The sequence below is a fragment of the Carlito syrichta genome, unplaced genomic scaffold (assembly GCF_000164805.1).
Source record: "Carlito syrichta isolate Samal-C Ts95f unplaced genomic scaffold, Tarsius_syrichta-2.0.1 Scaffold314200, whole genome shotgun sequence".
Classification (NCBI taxonomy): Eukaryota; Metazoa; Chordata; class Mammalia; order Primates; family Tarsiidae; genus Carlito; species Carlito syrichta.
Window position 1 is genome coordinate 223,557 of NW_007258296.1, and position 23,249 is coordinate 246,805.

General features: G+C 42.4%; 2 pseudogenes; one reads left to right on the forward strand and one right to left on the reverse strand.

Moving 5' to 3' along the window:
• Positions 1 to 447: 447 nt before the first annotated feature.
• Positions 448 to 1,744, reverse strand: LOC103273770 (annotated as a pseudogene).
• An 8,211-nt stretch (positions 1,745 to 9,955) lies between these two features.
• LOC103273771 overlaps positions 9,956 to 23,249 on the forward strand; it is a 16,541-nt pseudogene continuing 3,247 nt past the window's right edge.

Here is a 23,249-nt window from a genome sequence, read left to right on the forward strand (position 1 = left end):
TACAATCAGTAGACCTCAAGTGAAGCAGATTATCCTCCCATACTATGAGTGTGCCTCGTTGAATTGGTTGAAAGCCTTGAAAGGAAACAGACTGAGGTTTCCCAAACAATGAAATCTGCCTTAAGACTGCAACATAGATGGATTTCTGGGTAGACAGTGGCATAACCAGTCAGACTGCATGAGTCCCTGTGTGTAAGTGATTGTATGGACAATTCTGCGTGTGTTTCTGTGTACAAGTGGGAGTATGAGAGCTTGACTGAGTGGGGACTTGAGAGCAAGTGGCCAGGGCCCTCCTGGTGAAACCACTGATGCCACAGTTGTTCTGGTGCTACAGCTGTTCTGCTTTGACCTTAGCACTTCCTAGAGCACAGAAGTGAGCACCATTTTCTTTACTTTTTTTTTTACATGAAGTCAATTTATTTACAGCAATATTTTGAGGAGTCCTATTCACAGATGGCGACTACGGTGACCTCCCTTCCTGTAGGTGCTGTCAGAGGGGACGGAGGTGACGTCCTCAATCTACTCGATCTTCATACCCCAGAGGGTGAGGGCTCTGAGGGCTGACTGAGCCCCAGGTCCAGGAGGTTTGGGTGCTGTTTCCCCCCATGGTCTGGAATTTGATGTGTAGGGCTGTGATGCTCAGCTCCTTGCACCTCTGGTCCATGTCCTGGGCAGCCAACAGGGCAGTGTACGGTGAGGACTCATCGAAGTCGGCTTTCACCTCCATGCCCTCTGTCACACGGCAGATCATCTCCTTGCAGAAAGATCAGTGACATGGACAAAGGTGTCATGAAAGGATGCAAAGACATGACAGACGCCAAACACGTTCTCCCGCTTAGTCACTTGTGACCCGAGGCTGATGACTTGTTCTTTCCTCTTTTCCTTCCCCTTTCTAGGTGCCGTTTCTGCAGGTGGTCTTCAAACTCTGCATGGGAAAGACAGCGTGACAGGAAGCAGGACAGCAGGTCACTTCCTGAGTGCCATTTTCTAAAATCAACAGAGCTTTTCCCAGGAAGAACGGCTGGAGTGATTGCCAAGCCGAACACCACAGCGCCAGGCTAAATGCTGGCATCGAGGGCCGCAGAGAGAGTGCAGTGAGGGATCCTTCAACAGGGCCCTAAAGAAACAGCAGGAGGAAGCCCCCTGAGCTCTGGGCTCCAGAGCCTTGCCACCGGTCCGAGATCCAGATACTGTGACAACTGCTAGAGAGGGAACTATCAACCCCATTGGTGAAAGGAACAGGAGCTGGAAGAGAAACTGCCAGACTCTCTAATGCCTGGGCAGAGAAGCGTTCCAGGGTGGCCTCTACAGAAAGCCGAACTGTATCGTGTAACCAAGCGCTGTCTCTGTGTGACACTGGAGCTGTTCGTTGTGACCTCAGAGAATATTGCCCTCCGTGCACCAGCCCTGGTGGGTAAGGGCAGATGCGGAACTCCGGATGATCCATGCTGCACCCTGAGCAGGTTGCTGGGTGATAGATGCAATTAGCAGAACTGCCAAGAAGGAGGCTGGTGACTGCCTAACTGACTACCCCTTCTCACCCCCCAATGCTGCTGGCAACAAGTGAAAGCATTCTGGAGGGCAGAGCAGACACTGATGCCTTCAGAATTGTGACAAACCTGGGAGAGAGAGGAAGGGGATGAGATCCTGAGAGATACTGTGTCAAGTTATTTCAGCCTCCTTCCATCACAGGGGCATGTGATGGCTACCAATTGCAGGCAGCAGGGAGTGAAGATTTTAACATCTTAAGTTCCAGCAGTGACTAGGGAACCTGTAGTTGCAGAACCCATCAAAAGAGGGTTCACCTTCACCTCCCACCCCTCAAATCCACCCTCCTCCCACCTTCCCCGCTCAAAGAGACATACTGAACTGAGAACTCTTTATCAACTTGTTGTTGTTGTTGATTCTTTTGGGGGGGGCATTGATTTATTTGATTGTCCCATTTGGATGCTTTGTTTGTTGGTTGGTTTTGTCTTTTCTTTCTTTCTTCTATTTCTTTGTTCTTTCTCTGCTTTTTATGTTTTTTATTTCTTTTTTATTTTTCTAATTTTCTTTCTTCTCGTTCTCTCTTTCTCCTCTTTTTTCCTTCTTCTCTCTTTTTCCTCTTATAGCCTGTCTTGGACTCAGGGGCTATACAAACATACTCACTGTAAGGTCATATTGTGCAGAAATGGACAGTGAGTCCCAGGTGGTTCTTTCACCAGATAGCAAACATTATGACCTACCAATAGGGTCAGAATCTTTGCAGCACCCCTCATTCCCTAGTAAGTGCTCAAAATTGTAAAGAGATAGCTCCACCCCCAGTCTTACTCATAGTTGAACAAATCTAGAGCTCCAGTTCAAGGAAGGACAAAAGGTAGAGTCAATATCAGAAGTAACTGCTTCTCCACTTTCCACTGAGCAATGGAAATGAAGAGAAAGATCAGAGAACTGCTGCAAATTAAGAAAAAACAGTGAAAAACTGCCAGGAATCACAGAGTCCTAGCAAAAGAGTCAGCACAACAAAGAACAGCTACTGGGGCACAAACAGTGGCTAGCTCCCAGATTGACAGTACCCAAAGGTACTTACAGAAATCAGAGAATCACTGGATGGAATGAATAAAAATCAAGAAATGCAAGGGCTAAAACCAAATGAATTTGCAATGAAGCAAGACAGGCTCAAGAAAGTGTACTTAGAAACAACAGAAATAAAGAACTCTATTTAAGAAATAAATAACAAACTGACAGGCATGGGAAGCAGAATTGACCAAGCAGAAGAAAGAATCTCAGAGCTGGAAGACAAAAACATAGAATTAACCCAATATATTACAAATATAGGAATAAAACTTAAGAAGAAAGAGGAAACTCTCCAAGAGATGTGCAATTTTATCAAGAAACCAAATCTACACCTGATTGGAATACCTGAAGTAGAAAAAGAAATGGAAATACCTTGGAACAAACATCCTATGAGGTCATTCAAGAAAACTTCCCACATCTGGCCATAGAGAAGACTACAGAAGCACAAGAGATCCAGAGAACCTTTGCAAGGCATCTTATAAGAAGACCAACACCTAGACACATAGTAAGTTGTCTACACAAAGTAGGTATAAAAGAAAAAATCCTACAGGCAGTGAGGGAGAAAGGTCAGGCTAACTACTGGGGGATACCAATCAGAATTACTGCAGACTTATCTGCAGAAACACTACAGGCCAGAAGGAATTGAACCAATCTTTAATGTTCTCAAAGATAAACAATTTCAATCAAGAATTTCCTACCTGGCCGAGCTAAGCTACATCAGCAATGGAGAATTAAAATCCTTCCTGGCATATACACTAAGAGAATAAGCTGCTTTGAGACCAGCTAAAGCTGGAAATGTTTAAAAAGGTGCTGTGCACAGAAGAAAAAAGGAAACAAAAGAAAGACCATAACTTCAGCAGAAGAATACAGATCATCAAAGCAAAGGTTCAAATACAGGACATAGAAGACAAAAAATACCATAAGCCAGGCTCGGTGGCTCAGCCTGTAATCCCAGCGCTTTGGGAGGCTGAGGTGAGTGGATTGCCTGAGCCCGCGGGTTCGAGACCCGCCTGGGCAACTTGGCGAGACCTCATCTCTACAATAAAGAAAAAAAACATAGAAAAAAAATCAACAAAAGAAAAAACTGGTTCTTTGAAAGGATAAACAAGACTGATAGACCCCCTAGCCAGAAGGACAAAGAAAAGGAGAGAAGAAGCCCAAATACACAAAATCAGAAATTCAAAAATCAATTCACAACTGATCCTGAATAAATAAAAAAGATTTTCAGAGATTACTACGTACACCTATATGGAAACAAACTTGATAACCTAAATGAAATGAAGGACTTTCTAACATTACACAACCTCCTAAGTTTGAAACAAGAAGAAATTGAGATCCTAAAAAGACCAATAACAACCCAGAAAATTGACTCTGCCATAAGAAAACTACCTACAAAAAAAAACTTGGATCAGACGGATTACCAGCAGAATTCTCCAAAACATACAAGAAGGAGCTGATACCAATCTGATTAAAAGTATTCCAGACAATCGAAAAAACCAGAATTTTCTTCAAACCATTTTATGAAGCTAACATCACACAGATACCCAAACTGGGAAAAGCTCCAACAAAGAAAGAGAACTACAGGCCAATATCCCTGATGAAAATAGATACAAAAATTGTCAACAAGATTCTAGCAAATTGGATCCAACAAAGTATATCAAAAATCATCCCATCATGACTAAGTAGGCTTCATCACAGGGATGCAGGGCTGGTTCAACATTCACTAGACCGTAAATGTAATTAAATATGTCAAAGGATGTAAAAACAACCACCACGTGATTATATCATTAGACGCAGAAAAAACTTCTGATAAAACCCAGCATCCCTTTTTGATTAAAAAAACCTCGAACACCTAGGCATAGAGAGAACGTACCTCAAAATAGTAGGAGCCATCTACAGTAAACCCACAGCCAACATATTGCTAAATAGACAAAAAATTGGAAGCATTTTCCATAAAAACTGGAACAAGACTAAGCTGCCCACCCTTAACTCTCCTGTTCAACATAGTGTTGGACGTCTTAGCTAGAACAATCAGACAAGAGAAGGAAGTCAGGGCTATCCAAATAAGACAAGAAGAAGCCAAGTTATCCCTCTTTGCTGATGTCATGATCCTATACCTTGACAATCCAAGAGAATCTGTCAAAAACCTCCATGCACCGATAAAGAACTTTGGCAAAATCTCAGGGTACAAAATAAACATACAAAAGACAGTTACATTCTTATATACCAACAGCAAACAGGCAGAGAACAAAATAAAAAGCACAGTCCCACTCACAATAGACACACACAAAAAAAGAAATATTTCAGCATCTTCCTAATCAGAGACATGAAAGATCTATACAACAAAAACTACAAAACACTGCTCAAAGAAGTCAAAGATGACACAAGCAAATGGAAAAATATTCCATGCTCATGAGTTGGAAGAAACAGCACTGTTAAGATGGCCATCCTACCAAAAGCAATCTACAGATTCAACAATATACCCATTAAATTACCAACATCATTCTTCTCAGACCTGAAATAGCAATTCAGAAATTCATTTGGAAACATAAAAGATCACGAATAGCCAAAACAATCCTTAGCAAAAGAAGCAAAGCAGGATGTGTCACCCTTCCAGACTTTAAACTTTATTTTAATGCTACAATAATCAAAACAGCCTGGTATTGGTACAAGAACAAGCATAACCAATGGAACAGGATAGTGATTCTGGAAGCAAAACTTCAATTTCTTAACAAACTCATCTTCAACACCGCATCCAACAACAACCACTGGGGAGAGAGAAACTTGTGCAGTAAATGGTGCTGGAAAAACTGGCTGACCACATAAAGAAGAATGAAACAAGACCCCAACCTATCACCATACACAAAAATCCACTCCAAATGAATCAAAGATCTAAATGTAAAACACCAAAATCTTAGCAAATGCAGGAGACACCCTTATGGAAATCAGAATAAGCAATCAATTCCTGATCAAAACTCCAAAAGCCCAAGCCCTAAGAGGTAAGATAGACAAAAGGGACCTCACAAACTGAAAAGCTACTGCAAAGCAAAAGAAACCATCAAGAGAGCAGGGAAACAGTTCACAGAATGAGAAAAATATTCACCAACTGCATATCTGACAACTGCACATCTGCATAGCCTTACGTCCAGGATCTAAAAGGAACTCAAATGTGCTGAAAGGAAAAAAATAAGCAACCCCATTTAAAAGTGGGCAAAAGACATGAATAGGCACTTCTCAAAAGAAGACATACAAGCAGCCCACAGATACATGAAAAACTGCTCAGCCTCACTAATCATCAGAGAAATGCAAATCAAAAGCACATTAAGGTACCAGCTAACTCCAGTAAGAACGGTCATCGTTAATTAATAAAGCAAAAAAAAACAAAATAACAGATGCTGGCGAGGAAAGAGAATGCTTCTACACTGTTGGTAGGAATGCAAATGGATTCAACCTTTATGGAAAACAGTGTGGCGATTCCTAAAAGAACTAGAAATTGACCTCCATAAGACCCAGAAATCCCCCTTCTGGGAATACACCTGGAGAAACTTAAATCACTCTACAAAAAAGATACCTGCACACGCATTGAAACTGGACTGGAGAAACTAAATGTGGTACATATGCGTGATGGAATATTATGCAGCCATAAAGAACAAAATTCTAGACTTCACAGCAACTTGGATGGATTTAGAGTCTATCATACTCAGTGATTAATAACAGAAACAACGACCTGAGTACCACATGTTCTCACTCATAAGCGGACCATGAACATTTACCATAATACTGTAAGAAAGCGATTGGCTGTAGCCAGAACTGCCAGGGGAGGGAAGGGGTCACATAACATTAATAAGGTTACCTGATCATAAACCAGGCAAAGTGGGGACCAAAGGGAGGCCCAAACTTTACCTGTACGATGACCACTTGTATACCTAATCCTGAATTGTACCTCACACCTTTAAAATAAAAATATAAAATAAATAATGTGAAAAAAAATACAAATTTAGAAAAGGAGTGAGAATGATCTCCATGGGGTTGGGTGTGAGGTTTATGGGGCCAAAAAGACAACTTGCGCACATCCCTGCCCTTTTTCTGCCTAAGGAAACCTTCTAAAGTCTGTGAGTTTCTGTGATTGTGCACAAATGGAGCAGGAAGGTTGCCTCAAATGGATGACTGGAACACCACAAGAGGACCAGAAAGGAGGAAGGTGCAAACATTGGCACAGTCTAAAGGAAGAAATACACTTGATCATATTAAAAAACACTAAGGCCTTGTGCAGTGGCTCATGCCTGTGATCCCAGCACTTTGGGGGCCAAGGTGAGAGGACTGCCTGAGTCCAGGCTTCAACACCAGCCTGGACAACCCGGTAAAGACCTTGTCTCTAAAATAATCCAAAAAAAAGAGACATAGCTTTTGTGTCCTTGAGAATGATAAAGAAACTGGAGACTGAGGGTTTAAAATCATCACTAGATCCTTGTGAAAACACATGCTGAATTCCAACCCACATGTGGAAAGACAAAAAGAGGAGGCCAAATCTTGGGAAGCCAGGCTGAAGGAAGCTCTAAGGGACAGAACCCTGCAAGGAGCTCCCTTGAAATTCTTGCAGGGTCACAGCACAGGGAGGAGGAAATGTTTGAAGACATAAAATAATAAAATAACACTGATGTGGGAAACAAGGTCACCGCCACCAGTAATAGTGGTTTTCATCGTTCATACAGAGATACACAGGCACCATCTAGTACCATGATGTTTACAAATAGGCACTGTGTAAACTTTTGTAAGATTCTGTGTTCTAGAGAAATTAGCCAAAGTATTAACTTTGTACAGAAACTAAGAAGGCAAAGTTGTGTGTTGCAATCTCTAGGGTTACAGCTGAGAGAGTAGAATGTATAAGAAAAAGCTACTAAATATAAAATGATACAGTGGAAATACTTGATTCATGAAATATAAAAAGTGTGAAAGAGAAGTGAAGCAACAGTGTCCATATAAAGTGAAGAGAAAGACAAAAAAGCATTATTAATGATGATTTTGACTGTATATTCATTGAGGAACAAGACAAAAATAAAGAAATAATTAACCCACAATGATAGCCCTAAATATAGGATTCACTTTTACTGAGTGCATAAGCAAATCTTGTGAACTCATATAACCTAAATATATGTGAACAACTTGTATGACCTTAAAAAAAAAGGCTGCAACATAAAAACTCTGCCGGTCTCCAGTCTGTTGGCCTGTCCTACAGAATTTACCAGCCATCTAATCATATGAGCTACTTCAATTTAAATATATATGTGATATATAAATGATATGTATATATATAAATGATATAGATAAATACATCTATTGATTCTGTTTCTAGAGAACTGTAACTAATACAGCCCCCGTAAACCTCTCACTTCTTCCTACCCACCCACTCTCATATTAATTCAAGTCATCTCTGGTTCCTGCTATTTTGGACTTCCAATTTCAACTCTGAGCACAATTTTTGAAATACCCCTTGCTGAGTTAAGTACATCCTGAACCTGAGCTATATATTCCCAAACCCTTTCAAGATCTCCAGCAGCCCTAGCCCAGCCTCCTGTCCTCCTGAGTGACTGGGGATGGACAGTCAGTCATTATTATTTTTTGGCTCCTAATCACCACAGTGCGGCCTGCCTAGGGTTTTTAGATTCTGGCAGAAATTAATTATGTGACTACTAACAGCCTCATTCCTGGCCTAGAGTGAGCAGCTGTGGCCCTGGCGGTCTGTTGGAAGAGCAAGTGGGGAAATTGAAAGCAGGGGGCTGGGGTCTTAGGAACTGGGCAGAAGGGGGGTTGTTGCCCCAAGCTTCACCCGCCACCACACTGTTTGCCCAAGGATGAGCCTGCTGTGAAGGAAAGGGCTGCGGCCTTATACATTATTCTTTTTTAACGGAACTCAAAAAGTGAAAGACTAAGTACTGTTCTCATGATGAAGCACCAAGCTGTTAAATCGTTTTTACTATTTCCTAGAAAAGAAAACAAGCCTTGGGTGTTTTCAGACCGATTACAAAGGTTTTGCTCTAGATTTTATTGAAGCAGATACATTGGGCTGCATGTGTGTGTGTGCATGTGTGTGTGTGTGTGTGACTAAAAGCGTGTTCCTTCAAATCACTCATATCTTTCTGTCATTCTAATTGCTCCACGATTCATTTTGAGAAGCTCTTAACAGCTTTCCTTTCTATTTTGAAGTATTGCAGAAAGAGAGGAGTCTGGTGTTCAAGTATGCAGCCTTCCCTACAGGCGTCTCAGTGTCCAAACTGTGAAAGTTAAATATTTACTAAACTTCTTCTCTCCAAGAGACCTTCAAAAAACCAAATACAATGACCTTTTATCCATCCTTATTCTGTTGCATTCATTCAAAAAAAAAGTTTACTGAAGGCTTACTGGGTATCTGGCTCTATCTAGACAGTACAGACAAAGAAATCAACAAGACATAGCTGCTATTCTCAAATAGAGTGAAAGAAGAAGGAAGAGATAAGTAAATATTAAAACACAGTATGATGGTTCCACAAGAACATGTGAAGGAGCACAAAGAAAGTTTGCCTTATTCATGCTGGGATTTAAAGGATGACTTCCTGGAAAATGCAGCAGGAAAAAATTCAGAAAACGTAATTAGCTCAACAGAGGAGGGAGAGAAAAGCGACCCGGAAGAAGAAATCATTTGTACCGGGCTCGGTGGCTCAGCCTGTAATCCCGCGCTTTGGGAGACTGAGGTGAGTGGATGGCCTGAGCCCATGGGTTCGAGACCCGCCTGGGCAACTTGGCAAGACCTCATCTCTACAATAAATCAAAAACATGAGCTGGGTGTGTTAGCGCGCGCCTGTAGTTCCAGCCACTCAGAAGGCTGAGGCGAAAGGATCGCCGGAGCCCAGCAGGTCGAGGCTGCGGTGGCCGGGAGCAGCCACTGCACTCCAGTCTGAGTGACAGAGTGAGATTCCAACTCAAAAAAAACAAAAACAAAAAGAAATCATTTGTGTAAAAGTAGCAAGAAAAGTGAAAGTAAGCAGGCAGCCTTCTAAGAGCCCTTGGAGGAAAACAAGTTTGGGGGAGTGGCTAGGCCAGAGACAGGATTAAAAGGGGGGAGGGCTGGTCCCAAAGAATTGCAAAGGACACGCTGACAGCAGCGTGGAAATGGATTACTGTGATGTAGGGGACAGGATTCAGCAGAAAAACTCTTGCATACGTTACTAGAATAGTCCACATGAGAAATGGTGAGACAAGGAACCAAGTCATTTACAGTGAGGGCAGGAAGAGGGACATGCAGAAGAAGCGGTAGTGGTTTGGATTGGAGGTTTGGAAGTGGGGAGATCGGAGGCCAAGGGTGGGGGTGCTGGAGGAAGAAGGAGTCCAAGGTGTCCGTGCCAAACGGGTGGAAACAGATGAGATGGCAAACCCAGAAGAAGAAAACATTCGCCGGCAGACGGTCCCGTGTGTTGACTTTAAGGAGTCTGCTGGCCAACCAGTTACGAGGTTCTAGGTTCAAGGCCGGTATATAGATTTGGGAGATCAGTGCAGACTTAACAATTAAAATAATTCATATGATTCTGATCGCTCAGTGCAGAGAATGAGAGGGACTGAGGCCTGCAGAGGAAACGTTTAAAAGGAGCAGCATTTTATAGACGCACAAAGGGTAATAAGCCTGCAAAAGAGAGACACCGCAGCCCAGAGGCAGGGGCTGGTGGGGGGTGGAGGATAGACAGTAATATCAGAGAAGCGTTTAAAACTGCTGACCCCCTAGGACAGGGTCCGGGTAAAAGCTGGCAAAACGTGGGTCATGAAAGGAATGACTTCAAGTTTTGCAAATGTGCTTTGTTCTTTCGCCTTTCTGAGCATACTCTGACATGAGGCGTCCACCTTGCCCATGGGAAGAGCAAATTTATTATGTAAGAAATGTCGAGAAAAGATCAAAGAGAAAGTCAGTTTTTACCCCCATAGACAAATTGGACATGCGGCAAAACAATATGCCTCGCTCACCAGGATGTTCTAGTGGCAAAGAATGTTTTACTTGTCTTTTCTCCTTTATTTAGTTCATCAACAGCTGCAGCTGAAGGACTTAGAATACAGGGGTTTACTAATGTGAACAGTGTCTCATACCCCCACCATCAGCCAGGAGAGCTCTACAGAAGGAGAGAAAATATAATTAAGAAGAAGTAAAAAAAGGATCTGGCTGTTTCTGGCCTGGAGGATAATGTGAAGAAAAGACAGAAAAGATAGGAAGTTGTCAAACTCAGGCCTTTCATTTTTCCCTCCCTGAACTTCAGGAGAATGTGTATCATATAAGTGAAGACAAAATCAATGAACATGATGGCTGTGGCCAACAAACTCTCATGAAAGAGGGGAAAGAGAACATTTCAAGTTGTCCCCTTCTCCCTAAACACAACCCGGGATGCAGTTACGGCTATTTGGCTATGCGGCATATGGAAAAAAAAAAAAGGCCAGGCTCGGTGACTCAGTCTGTAATCCCAGCACTTTGGGAGGCCAAGGTGTGTGGAATGCCTGAGCCCACGGGTTTGACACCAGCCCCGGCAACTTCGCGAGACCTCGTCTCTACAATAAATCAAAAATGAGCCGGGCGTGGTACTGGGCACATGTAGTTGGAAGGCTGAGGCAGAAGGCTCTCGGAGCCTAACAGGTCGAGGCTGCGGTAGCCGGGAGCGGCCACTGCACTCCGGTCTGGGCGACAGAGTGAGACTCCAACTCAAAAAAAAAAGGAAGGCTGAAAGTTGAGCTTGGCTGGATGGAGCTGGTCACCTCCTATCCTTGTGGAGAGACTCACTTCATTCCAGTTTTTTTATATGTTCACACCCCCTTCCCTCAACCAGCAGACCAGCAGGGATCGCATCTTGAGGTCATATTTTTCTAAGACCTTTCACCAAGAGAATCTTAAGTCTTAAAGTCTTTGCCTTTTTCACAGCTCTTCAGTGTTTCCTTGTCCTTCTCAATAACATGCGTGGATCCATTGTGTCCCCAAAGTCTGCTTTGCTCGGAAGCACCTGCCTCTACGAACTCTTCACCAATGCCTGTGATTTGTAGGCCTGAAGAAAATTATCCAAACTTGCAAATGTCTTCCCCCAAGATGCCCCATGCAGAGACCGTCTCTCCTCTTCCTTCCTCCATGGGCCTGCTTACCCAGGACAGTCCTGACTCCTCCACCAGTCCCAAAGTCAAACTACCCGCTTTCAGAGAGAGAAGCCCAAGGGAGAAGGCAGATACAGTCCTGGTCAAGAAGCAGAAGACCAGAACCGTGTTCTCCTCCACCTGGCTGTGTGTCCTCAACGACAGATTTCGAAGGCAGAAGCACCTCAGCCTCCAGCAGATGCAAGAAAACTCTCCAGCATTCTGAACCTTAGCTACAAACGGGTGAAGACCTGGTTCCAGAACCAGAGAATGAAGTCTAAGAGGTGGCAGTAAAGCAGCTGGCCAAAGAACAGCAGCAATGTGGCTCAGGCCTCAGCACACACCTACCCGGGCCTCTACTCTCCCTACCACTAGGGATGCCTGGTAAACACATCTGGGAACCTTCCCGGGAACCTTCCCAGGTGGATCAACCAGACCTGGAACAGCCCCAGTCCTGAAGTAGCCATGCCTGGAACAGTCAGACCTGGTGCCCCCCAGCCTGGAGCAGTCACACCTGGAGCCGGCCCTTCCATAATTCTGGAGAGGAGTCATTGCAGGCCGCCATGCAGTTCCCGCAGAATTCACCAGCCAGTGACGTGGAAGCCACCTTGGAAATGGCTGGGGAAAGCCATAGCGTCCTACAGCAGGCAACTACGTGTTTTAACTCCCCACAGACCGTGGGTGTATTCCATAATTAGTTTATGAACATGCAGCCTGAAGATGTGTGCAGGTGGGTATTTTACTCAATTTCTGGGCAGTGGCTGAATTCTCCCTCGCCTCCACCTTCCCACCCTCGTAGGTTTTCTTGTTTTAGAGTCATGTGCTCTGCTTTAGTATCTTGGTTCTCATTCTGCCTATTGTGCCAATCTGGCGGGTGGTGTATGATCGGAACCTAGTCAAAAATGCTTCAATGACCTTGGCTGCTATGGGCAACTGAATAGGCGCTGTGTCTGGCTGTAGATCAGTAGGTGGAAGAGTAGTCTGGACATCTCTAGGGGTTAGAATCTAACCTCAAGACTAGGAAGCAGAAGTACAGAGATGAAGGGGCACTCCTGTCTTCTGGGATGGGGGCTTCACACTACCAAACTCGGTTCAGGTGAAGGGTTAAGCTGCAACGCACTTTGATTTCCTCAGCCCCTTTTGGCTGGAGTACTGTAACCCTGCTTTGTTCGTGACACTCAAATTTGTAGAAAGATACTTTGTGTTCTGTGACATCATGACCACATCAGTGCCCGTTTTGCTGGTTTAAGTACAAATGAATAAAATAACCCTTTTATCTCTAAAAAAGAAAAGAAAAGGAAAGAAAGCTGAGCTTTCCCAAGTCTCCTTAGTTCCTGCATGCTTTTAGCTGAGAGGCAGTGGGCCTGCTCCTCCCTGGCAGACAAGCGACCTCACAGAAGAAGCTTGGTGGACCCCAGGGTGGCAGGCTGGACAAAGCCCAAGGCAGCCACTGAGGAGCTAGGGGAGGCCAGGCCAGCCAGGAGCCCTGCTGAGGGAGAGCGGGCAGACTGGCCTGGGCGGTACGCTGCCTGTAGTAAGGCCAGCAACCCCCAGCCAGCCAAGAGACCCTGCCCCTGAGGCCAGCAGACAAGCAGGAGCATCTGACCCAGGACCAGTCAAGCCAGGAAGCGCCTTCCCTGACATGCCTTAGGCGAAGAATTTGACACCGAGGAAAGCCATCTGAGAGTCTGAAAAAACATTGGTCAAAAAGAAACCAAAAGACTCCACATGATGTATCACCCATGACACACTGAGCCCATTTTGTTTCCATGCGACTCCATACATAAAAACTCAGGACAAAAAGGAGATTCATTGCATCTTTTCTTCATATCAAAGTGCAGGCACCATTTGCTACCATCCTGTACAGGTAAAAACAGGGAATAACATTTCCCAAAATATATTACACAGGACACTAATTCCTCAGAATGTTGACAGATGTTATACAGATCCGCTCCCCCCCCCAAAAAATTATGGTCATTTAAATGGAGAAGTTTGTTTTAAAAATAAACAAAAAAGTTGAGTGTGAAGTCTTCTGAGGGTATTTACTTTGCATATGAAAACCCTGAATCCCCAAGAGAGCAATATGGAACTCCTCATCTCCCAGATGTATTTGTCCATAGAACTTTTCATAGACCACCTCTCGGGAACTCTTTGGGAAGCATTTCTCACACTTAAAAATGGATATGCCTCCAGTATCTAGAACAGTTAGAATCAGTGAGTCCACTGCTTCCCCTGTGCTGCACTTCGTCCGTCGGCAGCTTAAAATATGGTCAAACAGGGCTAGTCCTGATGAAAAGGTTGAAGCGAAAGAAACTGACATCCGAAGGGCACAGAATTCTACTTTCCCCACTTCAGGCACATGTCTTTCCCTCCTTGCCACCTTCGCTATTCTAAGCAGCACGGGCCATTGAGGGATCTTGACGGTGAACTGACCACACAAGTTGGCCTCCTTGTTCTGCCAGGCATCAAACGCCGTGTTGCACAGCGGGTGAGCGTCTGGAGCCAGACTGCCTGGGCTCCTCACTTCCTAACTGGGTAACAGTCTTGGGAAAGCTACTAACTTCTCTGACCCCAGTGTCCTTATCATCAAGTTAGACTGGCTATCAGCACTTACCTGCTATGCTGAGAACAGTGGTTCTCTGTTCATATATATTAAATGAGCAGGCGTAAGTTGTGCACACGTGTGTGTGTGTATGTTAGTAGGGCCTGCCACTTATGTTTTCGTAATTTTTTAGCTTGCCAAAATATTAGCTAAGGGATAAAAATAAAATGAATCAACAATGACGGAGCATGAAAAGAGCCATCAAAAAGTTATTTTACTAAATTAATGAAAGGCACAAAACAGATGAAGGAACACTGCTGATAAAGTAAGGGAGAAGACGCACAACCTATGGTCAGGACTGAAAGGCTTTTTCTATAAAGGCCATACAGTGAAGATTTTAGATTTTGTAGGCCAAGTGGCAAAATACAGGGTATTACATAATTCTCTACAGCAGCTTCTCAGTTCTGTCATTGTAACACAATGCAGTCATAGACAGTACCTGCATAAACAAGCATGGCTATGATCCAGTAAAACTTTACTTATGGACACTGAGATTTTAATTTTATATAGTTTTCGTAGGTCACAAAATATGACTTGTTTGATGTTTTTCAACATTCAATTTAAAGATGCAAGTACTAAAATGTGATTTAAAAATGCAGAAATAATTTTAGCTCTCAGGCTATACAAAAACAGGTGACTGTCAAGATTTGGGTCAAGGACACAGCTGGTCAGTGCCTGTCCCAGAGCATGTTAATATGAGAAATGGCTAAGCAGACTTTAGCCCTAAAAAAATTTTTAAAGACCAAGCACTGCAAAAATCAGGAAAAAAGACAGGAAACTAAAAACAGAGAGATTCACTGAACGTCTGTAGATGGAAAAACCATTCCCCTGACCTTCCCTAAACTCCTCCAGAGAAAAGAAAGGGACTTGAGAGTCAAGACACCCCATCTTGTCCCTGCCTCCGCCATTAATTGGGGAACTGTGCACCCTTCATGCTTTCTGAGTGCTTGACATTTCCATGTGTATAAAAGAGTCTTCTCAGATTGCTTTCTTTATTTTTCCTGTTAGCATGTACCTTTTCATTACTGATGCTGATACCTGACCAAGTGCCGTGCTTGTCTGATTCCTCTCCAGGCTGCTTTCTGTGCTGCTTCCCTTTGGGCACCCCTGGAAGGACCGTCACCTCCATCCCTCCCCTACACACCTGAACTCTACCCAGCTGCTCAGATTAGAGTTCCGGGAGCCCATCAGATACCCTGGGGTTGATTCTACGCTGTTGCTTTTCCCTTTGCCTAGCCTTGGGCCCTGCTTCTTCTCTCTCCTGTGAAATTCCAGAGAACATTACTGAGTTTTCAGAGTGTCAAATACACACTACAAGTTGCATGAACAACTGTATGACCATTTGATAATTTCTTAATGTCAACATACTCCCTTTTGAACATTTTAAGATTCACCAAAATCAAGCCAACTTTGACCCGAGCATAATCCACTTACTCTCCCCTGCTTCCTTCTTTTCCTTTTTCCCTTCTCTTCCTCTTTTCATCCATTTATTTAACAAATATTCCTTAAGCCACCACTTAACGTACCAGTCACTAGGCTAAGATCACGATGGTTAACAAAATAATCAAGTTTCCTGCTTTCTCTAGCGCTTGCCTGTAATGGGGTATTAAAGTCGATGATCAAGAACTTCCCAAGTTAGCCGAATGGAATTCACACCATTGTTCTAAAATACACATCTTTGTGTAAAAATCTCTCTCAACTTTGACACTATTGACATTTGGGGCCAGATAAATCCTTGCTGTGGGGGTTGCTGTGTGCACTGTAGAATGTTTAGTAACACCCCAGGCCTCTAGCTACTAGGAGCCAGTAGCACACCCCTTCCAGTTGTGGCAACCAGAAATGCCTCAAACTTTGCCAAACGGCAGGCAAAATCATGCTTCGTGAAGAGCCACTGGTGTTAAGGAACCATGCAAAGGAGTTTTCTTGGTGTTTCTTCTCACAATCTTATGTTCTAACACTGAAGGAATTATGTTAACTATGAGTGCACGCAGAAAGGAGGGTATGGTGTGGGGGTAGGTATGTGTGCACTCACTTGTCAACTCATTACATATGAAGAAAGATGGAAACGTCAAAAATTTAAATTTAAGATCTGTTCGTGTTCTAGCCTAAGCCCTCTTCCCCAAGGTCTTGCACTTCAAGAAACAATATTGGCTTTTATTTGACAAATTGATGGCAGTGGACGTTATCAAGGAATGAAGAATACAACAGTTAAACCTAAAAGAAAGAAAAAAAGAAAGAAAGAAATTCTAAAATAGGACCTGAGAGAAATGTAGTTTTTCTTTTCTGTAGCAGAGAAGGCGCACATTCCAAGAAAGGGGAAAGATTGGGGCTATATCAGACCAGGAAAGCTAGCATCTGGGAAATGGGATGGAGCCCTATCCCAGGAAGGGATCATCAGGAGAGGTTGAAGGGCCCTAACCCTAGCACCTAATCTTGGAAAAGGATCATTGTGCCACTTCGTGATGCAGTAATCAAGTTAACTTTGGATGTGTTTAACTCGGTTCTTGTTCACCTAACTCCAGTCAGAATGGCCATTATCAATAACTCAAAAAATAACAGATGCTGGAGAGGATGTGGTGGAAAGGGTGGTGGGAGTATAAACTAGTGCAGCCTCTGTGGAAATCAGTGTGGCAATTCCTAAAAGCTCTAAAAATTGTCTTTCCATATGACCCCGCAATTCCTCTACTGGGAATATACCCTGAAGAACTCAAATCACTCTATAAAAAAGATACCTACACACGTATGTTTATCGCAGCATTGTTCACAATAGCAAGATCATGGACCCAACCATGTTGTCCATCAAAATAGGACTGGGTTACAAAAATGTGGTGCATTTACACAATGGAATATTATGCAGCCATAAAAAAGAACAAAATCATGAATTTCGCAGCAACCTGGATGGAATCAGAGATTATAATATTGAGTGATCTCTCACAAAAACAAAGATCTGAGTATCACATGTTCTCACTCATAAGTGGACCTTGAACAACTATTGTAATACTATAAGAAAAGGATTGGCAGTGCCAGGAAACTATGGGGGGGGGACAGGGAGGGCAAGGGAGGTGGGATTAACAGTAGTCAATATCTGTCTGGGGAAATGGGGGCACACCTCATCAACAAGGGTACCTGCACAATGCATATTTGTATACCTAACCCTTAACTGTACCCCACAATTTTAAAATAAAAAATATGTATTAAAAAATTAGGTTCTTGTTGATAGATGCTTTATACGCAAAAGGGAATAATCACAATTTAGACTTTGCTTAATAGCCTCTTTATTATGTTTTAAACTTTTGCTAAACATTTTATGCTTGTTGCATAGCTGACAAATCAAAAACATATTAATTTATGAATTAAGATTCTCACAAAGATTTAGTCACTGATTATAAAATTAATCAATTATATTTCTTACAAGTCTATATCAGGTAATAAAAATTATTTAAATACCTTTAAAAGAATATAAACACAAATGTAAACCTTCAAAAATCGATTAGCACAGGTATTAGGAAATCACTAATATATACTTCAATGTGTTTCTGTCTTCTTTATTTTAATATACAATTTCTTTTTCTTTTAATCCAACTACAATTATTTAGTTGTGTTGAGATAGAGGCTTACAGTCCCCAACAACTAAGTTTGTAGATAAAGTATGAATATCTGCCAGGCTCGCTGGCTCAGCCTATAATCCCAGCACTTTGGGAAGCCGAGATGAGTGGATTGCCTGAGCCTGCGGGTTCGAGACCTGTCTGGGTAACCTGGCGAGACCTCATCTCTACAATAAATCAAAAATTAGCCAGGTGTGGTAACACACGCCTGTAGTTCCAGCTGCTTGGAAGAATGAGGCAGAAGGATCATCGGAGCCCAGCAGGTTGAGGCTGCAGTGGCCGAGAGCGGCTGCTGCACTCCGGTCTGGATGACAGAGTGAGACTCCAACTCAAATAAAGAAAAAGAAAAGTCATGGTTGGACCTAAATTCACACATCTTGGATTATCTTCCAAACTTTTTCCACTCAGGTCAAACAAGCCCCTTTTCATAGTTAGACTTTCATCATATGAGAAACTATCCAAATTATTAGCTCTAATTTTATATTTGTGACCTAAACTTTTCCCCTAAAATGATGTTTATTCTGAATGTCTTATCTTTATTGAATGACTGATAAAAGACCTACTTTGCAACTGTTTTTTTTTTCTCCATACATTCCCTTTCTTTAACCCAATTATTATTAAAGAAACAATAACTTTATAACTGCTTGTTCAGAGAGAGACCGCATCTGGTTCAGTTAAATCTAAAGATCTGGCTCAGTTTAAGTCACTAAAATTATAACTTTGCTATGGATTTGACCATTAAAACAGACAATATTTATCTGACAAGCCTAGGTTGAAATCTCACTCAGAATATTTTTTAATCTCACCCAGTTTGTAGAGATTGTTTGGTTATCAAATACAAGAGCCTAAACATTCATAAAAGAATAACCTCTTTTATTAGAACCTTGTTTAATTCCACTTGGCATCTCTTTGTAATTGAGGGTAGTGCTGAAGGACAAAGGAAGCTGTAGAGGTTTTCTCCCTAAATTTCTACCTCTAGATTTTCCCTCTCACCTAGATCCAGTTCTGCATTTCCTAGTGACTGCAGGAAATCTCTGTCCAAATGTTCCACTAACACCTCAAATCAATATGACTAAAATTAAACCTTCTTTCCCACTCCACTCATTCTACTGCCTCAAATATCCACTTAGGCATTAAAAAAAGTCCTGTCAAATGCTTCCTTTAACTGTTTACCCACTATTTGTTAACTCAGTAACCAATTTATGGAAAAGACCCAACTCTTCTAAGCAAATAGAAACTTCTCTATGTTAAAACAGCTTTACTGAAAAATTATTTCCTATTTTCAGGTGAGATCTTGGACAGGTCCCTTCATTTTGCAATCTCTTTGTAATAAAAAGTCAATGGACCTTCCATACAACCCTGCAATCCCCCTACAGGAAATACACCTAGAGGAACTCAAAACACTCTATGAAAAAGATACCTGCACATGCATGTTTACAATATGCATGTACACATGCATTATTCACAATAATTATAATGCACATGCATTATTCACAATAGCAAAAATGTGGAACCAAACGTGCTGCCTATTGAAAGAGAACCGGATTTTTAAAAGTGTGGTACACCCACACAATGGAATATTATGGAACCGTAAAGAAGGACAAAATTATGAAATTTGCTGCAACTTGGATGAACTTAGAGTCTATAATAGTGATCTTTCACAGAAACAAAGAACTGAGTATCACATGTTCTCACTCATAAGCAGACCTTGAACAATTGTCATAATCCTATAAGAAAAGGTTTGGCAGTAGTGGGAAACTGCGGTGGGGGAAGTCACGTCATCAACAAGGGTACCTGCATAGTGAATATCTGCATACCTAACCCTGAATTGTGACCCACATCTTTAAAATTAAAAATTAAAAAGTAAGTCATCTGACACTTACAGATAATAGTGTCTAGAACCGTTGAAAAATCACACAACTTGTTCAGTCCAGTGAATAATTAAAACTCTGAACTCTGATGTAATAGAAAGCATCTCCCCTTCTTCTTCTCTGTCCTGACTCAGACTTGGAAGCCAGCGGAGGTTGCTACTCGGTCTTGGCCTGAATTTCCCTGGCCTCCTTTGCTCCTAGAGGAGCGCTGTGACTGAGTTCTAGCCAATGGAATACAGAGAGAAGTGATGGTCATCACTTTCCTGTCTGAGCCACAAAATCTCCCATACAATCCTCCACGGTCTCTTTCTCCACACACAGGACTGAAGCAAAGATTCTGAGGCCCTAGGAGAAGGGAAAACCATGCAAAAGAGACTGGATCCCTGAGTCACCCCAGGGAACGCTCTCTGAGGAAAATGATCGAGAAATATATCTCTATTTTATTATACTACTTAGAGTTTAGGGTATGCCTAATTTAAAGCTAGTATTGCACTAAATAATATGTTTTGTCTATGCCATTTTGTTGCCAGGAATGACCATCCTATTACATGTGACTGTCTAAATGCTTAAAAGTTTAGCTCAAACGCAGCTTCTCTAGCTACCCAGTCAACATTATGTTTCCCTCTTCTAACATAAAATACACTCTTTTCTTATCTTTTAACAGTACTAATCATATAATATTTAATGACATTTGTGTTCATGCTTCGTCTCTACAGTGGACTATGCTTCCAGAGGCAACAGTCATATTTCTTTCACCCTTGTATGTCCCGTAGTCTTGGGCAGAGTGCCTTGATCACAGACACTATGCACATATTGAATCACACCGGTGGTCTGTGTTACATGCCATTCATCTACCCTAAATCTCCCCTGCAAGACAGGGCCACCAGGCTGGTCCTCTGGGGCAGAGCTGAAGCCTGATTTTCCACTTCTTGAATATGGTCTCTGCCCTGATGCCATAACCTTTTCTCTGCCCCGTTCTGAGAAAAGCATACAGGGAGCTTTCTTTCCTAAAACTCCCCCTGAAAGCTAAGTTTTGTCCATATAGAAGCTCACACTTCTTGCTGACATTTGGCTTAGAAAAATTATCTATAAAATAAGATGTCTTACAGAAACTCAGCAGGCTCCCCACACCTCCCACCCAGCCTGACAAGAATGAATCGCAGCATCCACCCCTAGTGATGCAGTGCTTCCACCTGTCTCTGTTCACCCAGAGCACTACCTCCTCGTACACAGAGTCAAGTTTTATTCCCTAGTACGTCCGCGGCCAGTTATTTTAACGTGGTTTCTCTGCCTTATCATAAGGAATGAGCCTTTCCCTCCTCTTATTCTGACCTCACTTCTTCTGAAATCTAATGCTTATTTAAAAGGCTTAAGTCATGCCACCTATCTGATAGACACCACTTTAAGCATACAAATTACCTTGTATATATTATCTCATTTGATCGCCATCACAATCATATGAGGAATTATTCTTATGTTCAATCTGTAAGTTTTAAAAATGGAGGCTAAGGGAGGTTAAGAAACACACCATAGGTCACACAGCTGCTGAGTCACAGAGTCGACTGTAAAAAAATAAATAAATAACGTCTCTGCTCACTTCATTTTTCAACTATTCACCTTCATTTCTCTACTCATTTTAGTCAAAATGTCCGTGTCCTACAGCTTAAGCAAGTCCAGCAGTAGTTGAGCTGGGGGCATTGTTTCAACCAAGCGATCTGAGATCAAATAGCCAAAAACAGTGCCCTGGAGAGCTAGAAGCATGGCCAAGGAAGTGCTGCCAAACACAAAATTTCAAGGGACAAGAGAGAATAAAAATGGGAAGATGGGCATCAAAGTTGATGGAACAGAAGAAGGTGTCCCCAGGAGATCCCAGAGGGCAGTGAGCATGAGTGCCCAGTGCTCACCATCTGCGGGAACCGGGATGCTGGAGCAGTTATGCCAGAGCTGATAAACTTGAGAGGTTTTGTTTTGGCTTGGGAAGACAGCACTTTTAAAGTCCTCTCCAGGCCGAGACACAAATTTCCAACTTTCCCTCATAGTCTAAGCTCCTTTGAAGTTTGAGGAAAAGAATACAGATTTGTAGAGAAAAGGAAGCTAAACAATGTGGAGCCAAAATATCTCACGTGCCAGCTTTTGAGAGTGAATAAAAAAACACACACATAAAATCTAAAACTCTCCAGCTCATTTAATGGAATAAGGTTTGGAGCAGAATTTCATAATTCGGGTATCCACTATGTTACTCTTACCTGCCTTTGAAGCACTGGTGGACAAGCTTAAAGTAGACTCTGCGTCTCTTTTCAGTCTCTACTTCCATCACTAGCATTGTAACTTTCACTATGTTTCGCACGCAAACTCCTCAGACAGAGTATCTCCTAGCCTCCGTTGGACACCACCATCTTCATCAGCAGAACTATGGGTCTGACCACCTCCAGGACCACTGCTCAGACCATACATGGAATAACTCAGGATCAGATGCCAGCTCTTCCTGTCTCCTACGACAAGGTATCGGAGTTACGTTGGTTAGACCAAGACCCACTTGTTTGTTTTTGAAGATGATTTATGGACGCAAATTTGTTCTCCTAGGCAAAAATTATTCTATCTATCAAAGTGGGTCCCTAAAGGTCTCTATCCCCACCCCTCACCTTTGTCATGATAATTGAGGAAGGGGAGGAATTGCCTAACTTAACTTCAAAGTAATCAAAGTTTATCATTTGAAAATTTATTCAAATTTTACTCTTAGTGGTTTTGCACAATGAGAATAAAACCAATAAGAATTCACAAACTTCCTTGAGGTTTCCTTAAAGTTGTTTAATTATTATTCTGAGTCTAAGTTTTTCACATAAGTGTTTTTCATAGCTACCCAAGTGAGAAAATCCTTGAAGGCAAGAGCCACATTTATTACGTTTTATCCCTGACGGCATCTAAGATGCCGTGCTCACCAAGGGTGTCAAATAAATGTTGCTGAGTGACTGAGCCTAAGGATCTCTGGGAGTTATTGACTAGTTGACTTTAACTGCTTCATTAGCTACCTGTGTCCACAGGGAGTTGAGCTCAGTTGTTTAGAGTAATGCACAAGAAAGCCTTCTGTTCTACTATGCAGTAAAAGATATGGAAATTAGAGCGATGGGGTCCTCAATGTGAGCCATCAAAAAAATTATTTCCTCTTTTTTGTGAGAAGACAGATATTCCTTCTTTCTTTGCAACCCAGCAAAATACTTGTGAATAGGCCAATAGCATGGGACTGAAATTTTCCAGGCCCTAAACAAATTTTGTTTGAAGTGACCCAACCTTGTTTTTTAAGGTTCTAAAGAAAGGGGGAAAGTCAAGCAAGCAAAGCTTTTCCTTTTCGTGTCAGAGGCTTCCTCCTTTATTTATTATTATTATTTTTTTTTTTGAGTTGGAGTCTCACTCTGTCACCCAGACTGGAGTGCAGTGGCTGCTCCCAGCCACCGCAGCCTCGACCTGCTGGGCTCTGGCGATCCT